The sequence below is a fragment of the Babylonia areolata genome, chromosome 19 (assembly GCF_041734735.1).
Source record: "Babylonia areolata isolate BAREFJ2019XMU chromosome 19, ASM4173473v1, whole genome shotgun sequence".
Classification (NCBI taxonomy): domain Eukaryota; kingdom Metazoa; phylum Mollusca; class Gastropoda; order Neogastropoda; family Buccinidae; genus Babylonia; species Babylonia areolata.
Window position 1 is genome coordinate 33,011,749 of NC_134894.1, and position 10,000 is coordinate 33,021,748.

The 10,000-nt window shown below is 42.2% G+C and overlaps 1 protein-coding gene and 1 non-coding gene across 2 annotated transcripts in view; both read right to left on the reverse strand.

Annotated features, from left to right (window-relative positions):
- LOC143294147 (calcitonin gene-related peptide type 1 receptor-like) overlaps positions 1-10,000 on the reverse strand; it is a 154,380-nt gene that overhangs the window by 133,348 nt on the left and 11,032 nt on the right. The window lies entirely within an intron of this gene.
- On the reverse strand, positions 4,030-4,110 carry Trnaa-ugc (transfer RNA alanine (anticodon UGC)). Its single transcript has one exon. It is a non-coding gene; the product is annotated as a tRNA-Ala (tRNA).

Consider the following 10,000-nt stretch of genomic DNA (forward strand, 5'->3'; position numbering starts at 1 on the left):
TAGTCAGGAGTCTAGTTGAGACGTCCACTACATTTGTGTCTTTCCTCTGTCTTTCCTCTGAAAGGTCCGTCCAACTTGAATCAGGGGTCCGAAGAGAAATGCCGAGTGTTCGCGTGCTTCCCCGTGTGCGTGAAAGAGCGAGAAAGAGTGGGGTTTTTTTTTGGGAGGGAGGGTGGGGTGGTGAGGGGGACGGGGGTGGGGGTTACGGGAGGGAGGAAGAGGAGGGAGGGAGGGGGGGGTAGAGAGAGACAGAGAGACAGAGACAGACACACAGACAGGCACACAGACAGATTCACGATACACAGTGTGTGTGTGTGTGTGTGTGTGTGTGTGTGTGAGAGAGAGAGAGAGAGAGAGAGAGAGAGAGAGAGAGAGAGAAACACACAGAGACATTAACGCTTCACTATTCATATTTTTCCCCCTCTTAAAGGCATCATATTTGTTTGATTGTTTGGATTAATTATAAACCATGATATTATGCAAATTCAGCGTCAAAAGCAAAAGTGCCCTGATGAAAAAAAAAAAAAAAAGCACCCACGATCATTGTCGTCCTCATTATTCAGCATTGTCATATGCTATGGGGATATTCTATGGGGTTTCAGGCCCTGTTCTCATGGGGAGTTTAGTTTTGAACTCCAGGCTGCACTTCTAATTCCTCACGCCTGTGCAGAGCGTGTTGTGCCACAAGAGGTCAGCGCAAAGCGCAGAGTGCAGAAATATCAATTTCTCCATCTGCACGTGCATCATGACCTGTCACTGAGACGTGACCCAGAAAGTTCCCGCCATTCTTCCACACCACCAGTTCTCACCAACCTCCTCTCCCCATCTCCCCAACTCGCTCTCCAAGCATCACGTTTCTTTCCTTTGCTGTCTTTACTTATTGTTTCAAGGAAGAAAACAAAAACACAAGAGATAAATGGAAAAGGAAAGACAAGACGATGATCTTTCAGATTCACAACGAAGGAGGTGTCAAAGCATGCTTAGGTGCTAAAGCGTGCTAAACTGATCTACATACGATACACCACATCTGCTAACAAAACAAAACAAAAAAATCAAACACACAAACAAGCAAACAAAGACCAAATAAAAAGGAAAGGCGAAGCAGATGTCTGACCAAAGCACTGACCCAGTGCACTGGTCACCTCGAGGTGATGATGAAGATGATGAATGATGACGTAAAAGGAGAAGAAGAAGGAGGAAGAGGAAGAGAAGAAGAAGAAGAAAGGTAGGAAGTAAGAAATAGAAGACGAAGAAGGAAGAAATAGAAGACGACGAAGACGAAGAGGTAGGAAAGATGAGGAAGAAGAAGAAGAAGCAGGAGGAGGAGACAAATAGAGATGAAGAAGAAGGAGGAGGAGGAGGAGAAGAAGAAGGAGAAGAAGAAGAAGAAAAGATGATGAAGACGAAGAAGAAGAAGGAGGAGGAGAACAAGAGGAAGAAGGAGAAGAAGGAGAAGAAGAAGGAGAAGAAGAAGAAGGAGAAGAAGAAGAAAAGATGATGAAGACGAAGAAGATGAAGTAGAAGGAGGAGGAGGAGGAGGAGAAGAACAACAACAACAATAACAAGAAGAACAAGAAGAAGAAAGGAAGGAAAGAAGGAAGAAAATGAAGAAACGATGATGGAGGCGAAGGAGTACACATTTAATGTTCTCGGGTCACGAATGCATCAAGGGTCCAGATGCTGAGGTCCCCCATTCCGGGCCGATGGCACTGGTTCGATGGTGATGAACGCATTAAACATAGCTGTGCCCTCTCTCTCTCTCTCTCTCTCTCTCTCTCTCTCTCTCTAAGTACTGTTCTCCGCGTTCCCAGTTTATTCCTGCTAAAGTTCGCAGATATCCAAGTGCTTTTAAGATGTCCATGTTGTTATCTTGTGCGAGTGAGAGATTGAGTGTCAGTATGTGCAAATTTGTATTCAAAGCGTTTTCATTACGAGCAGTTAATGCTCTGGAATCGTTATCGATGCCTATGTAATTCAATAATTGTCCTAATCTCCATTTCCCTCTATCAATTCCGTTTGTCCTTGTGAACTCCATTGTTATGGATCTGTGGACTTCGACTTCGACTTCGAACCCGACCTCGACCTCGACTTCTCTCTCTCTCTCTCTCCTACAGTCATGAAAAACAACACTGAAGTGTTCTGTGCCGGCGGCAATCGTTGGACACCGAGTTCTCTTGTTGCTTGCTGCCAGTGGTCTTTCACCATGATGGCAGCATTCACAATCGCCATTCTAAAGCTAAATCATAGGTCTGTGTGTGTGTGTGTGTGTGTGTGTGTGTGTGTGTGTGTGTGTGTGTGTGTGTGTGTGTGTGTGTGTGTGTGTGTTGGTGTGTATGTGTTTGCGTGCGTGAGTGTGAGTGTGTGTGCACGTGTATGTTTATGTGTGTGTGTGTGTGTGTGTGTGTGTGTGTGTGTGTGTGTGTGTGTGTGTGTGTGTGTGTGTGTGTGTGCGTGCGTGCGTGCGTGTGCATGCCTGCGTGCGCGTGTGTTTGTGAGAGTGTCTCTGTGCATGCCTGAGAACAATGAAAAGAAAACAAGAAGAAAAGAAAGGAAAAAGAAAGACAGAAAGCAAGAAACAGTACAAACTTTCAACGCAGAAGAAAGACAATGTAAAATGAAAATGAAAACCAACCACACACACACACACACACACACACACACACACACACACACACACACACACACACACACACAAACAAAAAAACACACAAACAAAAACAAACAAACAAAAAAAAAAAACCCTAAAAACAACATCCCTTGAAAACCCCACGGGGAACATCACGAAACACACATCACTGTGACGGCTGAAAAAAAAAAGAAGAAAAAAAAAAAAAGTGCCCGATGACTCTCAGCATTCGATGATCACGTGCTTGACACTCGCTGAGATTATCGAGCTGCTGATACAGTGTGCGGCAACTTTCCAGTTTAACTTTTCTTCTTCTTCTTCTTCTTCTCTCTTCTTTTTTTTTTATAAGAAAAAATGGAACGTGTGAATTAACAGCGCCTCATACGCCATATTAAAAAACAAAAACAAAAAAACAACAACAACAAAACAAAACAAAAAACCCCAACAAACCCCAAAACAAACGACAGCAGCAAAAACAAAACAAAAACAAACAGCTGTCTTTCCTGTATACAGTTGTAGGCCTGAAGCTTGAAAATGTCATTCCAACCTGGGTAAATAAAAAATAAAAGAAAAAAAGATCAGAAGTAAATGAATAAATATATTTTTTGAAGTAAACAAAAGGATATATGAACACATAGACAAACAAAGAAACACAACGAAGTAATGAACGAAAGAACAAACTAATAAACCAAAAACAAACTGAAAAGAAATAAAAAGAAATGAACATGTAAAGGAATACATTTCGGACCCCACCAAAGCCAATTTGGCTGCAGGAGTTGGCAGGTGGGAAAAGAAAATATTGGAACTGACTCAGCCGCAGGAGACAGCATTGTTCGATTTACTGTTGTTGTTATTGTTGTCGTTGTTGTTGCTGCTGCTGTTGAAGTTGTTGTTATTATTATTGCTTTTAGTAACTTTATTCAGTCTTTTGTTTGTATTGCCGCTGATTGTTGTTGCTGTTGTGGTTGTTGTTGTTGTTACTTTAACCAAATTTATAATCTTTTGAGCGGCTCCATTAATTTGCTTCGGCAAAAGAAAGTGTCACTTAGAAATCAACTTTTGGATTATGTATATGAATAGAGTTTAAGTTTACAGAAGAGATGTCACAACTCAGATTAAAAATTCAAGTCATTTGGATATTTCGAAATATCATAGTGAATTAAACTTTTGATTTTGGGTTGTGAGTTTCAGTTTCAGTTTCAGTAGCTCAAGGAGGCGTCACTGCGTTCGGACAAATCCATATACGGTACACCACACCTGCCAAGCAGATAGATGTCTGACCAGCAGCGTAACCCAACGCGCTTAGTCAGGCCTTGAGAAAGATAGGTCGCCCAATAAGGGACCCGAACCCTTGACCCTCAGATTAAACGTCTGATGCTCCACCGACTGAGTTAACCGGGCGCTCCAAAAAGTGGAAGTGCCGGGGATTGAACCCGGGGCTTTTCACATGCAAAGCGAACGCTCTACCACTGAGCTACATCTGGGTTGTGATATTTCTTCTATACTTGTCCAGAACGAGGGAACCCTTACCAAGGAATGCCAGTCATCTCTGTCAATGGAGTACAAAATCATCGTATGTGGCATCCCACAACGTAACACAAACACAAGCCACGACAGTGCATGTTCAACATTAGTGAAGGGTCTTCTCTGGTGAGTGGGCCTCTTAGCGACCTAACAATGGTAGCTTTCAATGCATTGCTGGCCCAGCGACAGAACAAGCTTGACAGTGTTTCTCTGCACATCATGGGATCAGTGATGTGGGGGTTAGGGAGGGGTGGTGATAGTGTGTGAATGAGGGAGCATGGAAGATGGGGAAGGCATACATTTTTTTTTTGCTGCCTCGTCATCTGCACCGTTTCAGTGGCATTACTCCCACGCCGCTCATTCCGAGTCCCCCCCCCCCCTCCCCCCCTCCCTCCCCACCAATATACAGCCACACCCGGGTTCGTCTGTCCCAGTCCCAGCGTCGGCAGTCCACAGAGAACCATCGATGTTAGGTCGCCAGGAGGCCACACACCAGAGGAGTGCCTGCACTGCTGCTCAGTCACTTCGATGACAATGTATTTATCTTAAAAGAAGAAAATGTTTTCACAATCATACAAAAGTCTGTTTGATCCACGAGTTTTGAAACACTGAAAAGCTTATAACAAGGTGTTTGAGTATTCCTTTTGAATGCGGACGTTTTATTTCTTAAAGCGGTCACACATATATGTTGTCTGTAATTGTTTTGAAAGCAGAATGGTTTTCTGACGTTGTGGCAACCATGCATAATTATTACATTTCGGTGATGGAAAACGTTTGTTCGTAACTCTATTTCTCTTCCCCCCCCCTCCCTCTCTCTACATCTCTCTTTCACACACACACACACACACACACACACACACACACACACACACACACACACACACACACACACACACACACACACACACACAACCAAACAAACACCAAAAAAAGAAAAAAAGAAAAAAAAAAGAAACCACACACACATACAGACACACATACACAGAAACACACTCAAAAACCAACACATGCCCAGAGACACCAACACCTCCCCCCACCCCTCACCACCCTCCACATTTTCACACACACACACACACACACACAAGTGCACTAAAGAGTGATGTCGAAACCTGTCTCCAAGGTCGACAGAACTGCTCATAAAACGCTGTAAAAAGACATGTCGTGTGCCAAACAACACGACAGCAGACCACACAACGCTCGCATCACAAAATAAATAAAATAAAAGACGGACCCAGTACTGACTACATCAGCTGGAATGGGCAGCCGGTCACATGGTAAGGACGCGCGAGCTCCGTTGCCTCAGTACACAGCACTGACCGCTGGATTATCGGTGTTCCAGAGATGCTGGTCACTGTTGTTTCTCTTTCTCTCACTCTCTATGTATATACATACACATTCAGAGAGAGAGAGAGAGAGAGAGAGAGAGAGAGAGAGAGAGATGGAGATTACACACACACACATACACACACACACACACACACACACATATATATATATATATACATACATACATATACATATGTTTGTGTGCGTGTATGCATATATATGGATACACACACATACGCACACACACAATATATATATATATATATATATTATATATATATATAATATATATATATATCGAGAGAGAGAGAGAGAGAGAGAGAGAGAGAGAGAGAGAGAGAGAAATACATACACAGATCTCCACTTACTGCATACGTGAGGGGATTGAGAAACAGAGAGTGATGAAGAGAGTGACAGTGAGAGAGAGAGAGAGAGAGAGAGAGAGAGAGAGAGAGAGGGAGAGAGAGCGAGCGAGAGCGAGAGTGAGCGAGAGAGAGAGAGAAATAGATAGATCTCCACTTACTGCATAGGTGAGGGGAATGATAAAGAGAGAGAGAGTGATAAAGAGAGTGAGATAGATAGATAGATAGAGAGATAGAGAGATAGATAGAGAGATAGAGAGAGAGAAATCTCCACTTACTGCAGGAGAGGAGGGGAAGAAGAATCCAGAGAGATATAGGTGAGGGGAATGAGTGAGAGAAAGAGTGATAGAGAGTGAGAGAGAGATAGGGAGAGAGAGGGGGAGAGGGAGAGGGAAAGAGGGAGAGAGAGAGAGAGACAGAGTGAGAGAGATAGAAGGAAAAGGTGAGAGATAGAGAGACAGAGAGTGAGTGAGTGAGCGTGTGTGTGTGTGTGTGTGTGTGTGTGTGTGTGTGTGTGTGTGTGTGTGTGTGTGTGTGTGTGTGTGTGTGTGTGTGTCTCTGTGTGTGTGTGTGTGTGTGTGTGTGTGTGTGTGTCTGTGTGTGTGTGTGTGTGTGTGTGTGTGCGTGAGAGAGAGAGAGAGAGAGAGAGAGAGAGAGAGAGAGAGAGGTGAGTAGGCAGAGATGGAGACTCAAAACCAAAGGGTAGAGAGCTTCATTGCTCGATGATTACCATTTTGAGGAATTGTCTGGTCTTCTAACATATCCCTGTACAACAACAATGACAGCAACACCAAGACTAAGAATAAACATCTAAATGATGATGATAGTACTACTACTACTACTACTACCACCACCACCACCACCACCACCACTACTACTACCAATGATAATGACGGTAATGATAATTACAATTTTTGTGATACTATTACCATTACCATTACTATTACTACTACTACTGCTAGTGTAACTGCTACTTCTACTACTACTATCCACCACCACCACAACAATAACGATAAATATATAATGATAATGAGAATTATAAAGATTGTGATACTACTGCTACTACTACTGCTACTAGTACTGCTAACTGTTATCATAACCATGTTGTTATAAACGATAATGAGAATTGTAAGGATTGTGATACAACAACTACTACTACTGCTACTAGTACTGCTAATTGTTATCAAAACCATGATGTTATACAATATCATTACATGGTATCATTACATAATACAAAAATAATGAAAAAGAAGAAGACGACGACGACGACGAAGAAGAAGAACAAGAACAAGATACAGAAGTGAATGGAAGACAAGGAGTACACGACATGCCTCCATTTGAATAAATTTCACTGCCTCATTCATTCACGAAGCTGTCACGGAAGACGCAGAACAAGTCCCCATCCTTCTGGCCCAGGCAGTGGCGATAAACACATCAACCAGAGAAACAGGACCCACCGTTTCTCCTCCAGCCAGTAAAGACGCTGCGGTTTTCGTATTCTGCCTTCATCAATCAACCCCCTACCACCCCGTCCCTTACATCTTCAGCCCCCCGCCCCCCGCCCCCCACCCTCACCCTCACCCCTACCCTGCACATTGTAAGTTCACACGTTTCTATGGAAAGTCTCCAACTCCCCCCACCCCACCCCCACACCCCCCTTCCCTTATCCCCGTCTCCCACATCGTACGTTCACACGATTTTAATGATGGTCTCCAACTCCCCCCACCCCCACCCCCACACCCCCCGTCACTTTTCCCCCATCTCCCACATCGTAAGTTCACACGTTTCTATGAATAGTCGCTTTCGTTTAAAAGCAGTTTTTTTGTTCCTTGCCAAGTTATGCAGCCACACTAGTATTGTTTTTTTTTGTTTTTTTTTTCTAGTGGTGGTGGACGATGCATGTTCATGTTCCCACAACCCCTACAGATTTCGGATACTTCAAATGCGTGATTGATCTTCTGCATGAAATGTGCATATATACATGAATGAGTGGTTTGTGCATTAACATTTCTAACTAAACCCCAGCGGTCGGAGGAATCTCCATAATGTGCCCAACAGGCAATGCAAGAATTATAATCACAGGCCACCCGAATGCACATGTGACGCACAGAGCAATGGAGAGGAAGATACCATGTTTATTTCATCAGTGAAGCTTAATTCTCTTTTATTCTGTGGGTTTTTTTTTCAAGGGGAGTGGTATAAACTTAATTCTTTTATTGTGTTGGATTTTAAGGGGAGTGGTATAAACTTAATTCTCTTTTATTCTGTGTTGGATTTTTAAGGGGAGTGGTATAAACTTAATTCTCTTTTAATCTGTGTTTTTTTTAAGGGGACTGGTGTAAACCGAGTTCTCTTGTATTATGTGTTGTTTTTTAAGGGGAGTGGTATAAACCGAATTCTCTTTTATTCTGTGTTGTTTTTTAAGGGGAGTGGTATAAACTGAATTCTCTTTTATTCTGTGTTGTTTTTTTAAGGGGAGTGGTATAAACTTAATTTTCTTTTATTCTGTGTTGGATTTTAAGGGGAGTGGTATAAACTCAATTCTCTTTTATTCTGTGTTGTTTTTTAAGGGGAGTAGTATAAACTGAATTCTCTTTTATTCTGTGTTGTTGTTTTTTAAGGGGAGTGGTATAAACCGAGTTCTCTTTTATTCTGTGGAGTTGTTTTTTTTTTTTTAAGGGGAGTGGTATAAACTGAATTCTCTTTTATTCTGTGTTGTTGTTTTTTAAGAGGAGTGGTCTAAACTGAATTCTCTTTTATTCTGTGTTGGATTTTAAGGGGAGTGGTATAAACTTAACTGTCTTTTATTCTGTGTTGTTGTTTCTTTAAGGGGAGTGGTATCAACTTAATTCTCTTTTAATCTGTGTTGGATTTTAAGGAGAGTGGTATAAACGTAATTCTCTTTTATTATGTGGTGTTGTTTTTTAAAGGGGAGTGGTATAAACTTAATTCTCTTTTATTATGTGGTGTTGGTTTTTTAAGGGGACTGGTATAAGCTTAATTCTCTTTTATTCTGTGTTGTTGGTTTTTTAAGGGGAGTGGTATAAACTTAATTCTCTTTTATTCTGACTAGTTTTTATCAATAAGGGGAGTGGTATATTTCAATGTGAATGTCCTATGTCATCTTGCACCTTGTACATAAACGAAACGGCCATGGAGTGTTTCTTTGATTAAGCATTTGTTATGCTGTCTCAGTCACGTCATAGAACGCACAACCAGTTTTGAAAAAAAAAAAAAAAAAAAAAAAAAATCTAGGCCTGCCACCAAGTCTTCTTTGCATATGAATGATCAAACCTGTTCTCGTCTAGTGTTTTGATACAATTTGAACGTGCACGTGCGGTGCCCATGTGCGAAAGGGCGACTGCATTCAAGCGAATGCAAAAGGGTATGTATGTAAATAATCCATGTATCCGTTTATCGTTGAAAATGCATTACTTCATTGTTCTTTTCTCTTCAGGGCTGGGTAGTGGAGAAGTGTATACAGCCCATCAGCAATCCAAAATTAATGTGGAAGAAGAGGAAAAAAAGAAAAAAAGAAAAGAAAAGAAAACATAGCAAACAAGCAAGGAGGACAGAACGACAAAAGAAAAAAGAAGAAAGAAAGAAAGAGAATTATTGATTGATTGATATGGCTACTTAAAGATCATATATAGCGCTTATCCTCGGTCGGAGATCAAGCTCTAAGCGCTTTACAAACACGGAGTCATTTACACAACAGGCTGCCTACCTGGGTAGAGCCGACTGACGGCTACCATTGGGCGCTCATCATTTGTTTCCTGTGTCATTTAATCAGATTTCAGGCACGCACACCTACACACTCAGACAAACATGTAACATTTAACATTTTACGCGTATGACCGTTTTGTTTATTTACCCCACCATGTAGGCAGCCAAACTCCGTTTTCGGGGTGGGGTGGGGTGCATGCTGGGTATGTTCTTGTTTCCATAACCCACCGAAGGCTGACATGGATTACAGGATCTTTAACGTGCGTATTTGATCTTCTGCGTGCGTATACACACTGGCAGGTCTGCACATATGTTGACCTGAGAGATCGGAAAAATCTCCACCCTTTACCCACCAGGCGCCACCGAGATTCGAACCCGGGACCCTCAGACTAAACGTCCAACGCTTTAACCACTCGGCTATTGCGCTTGTCAATTA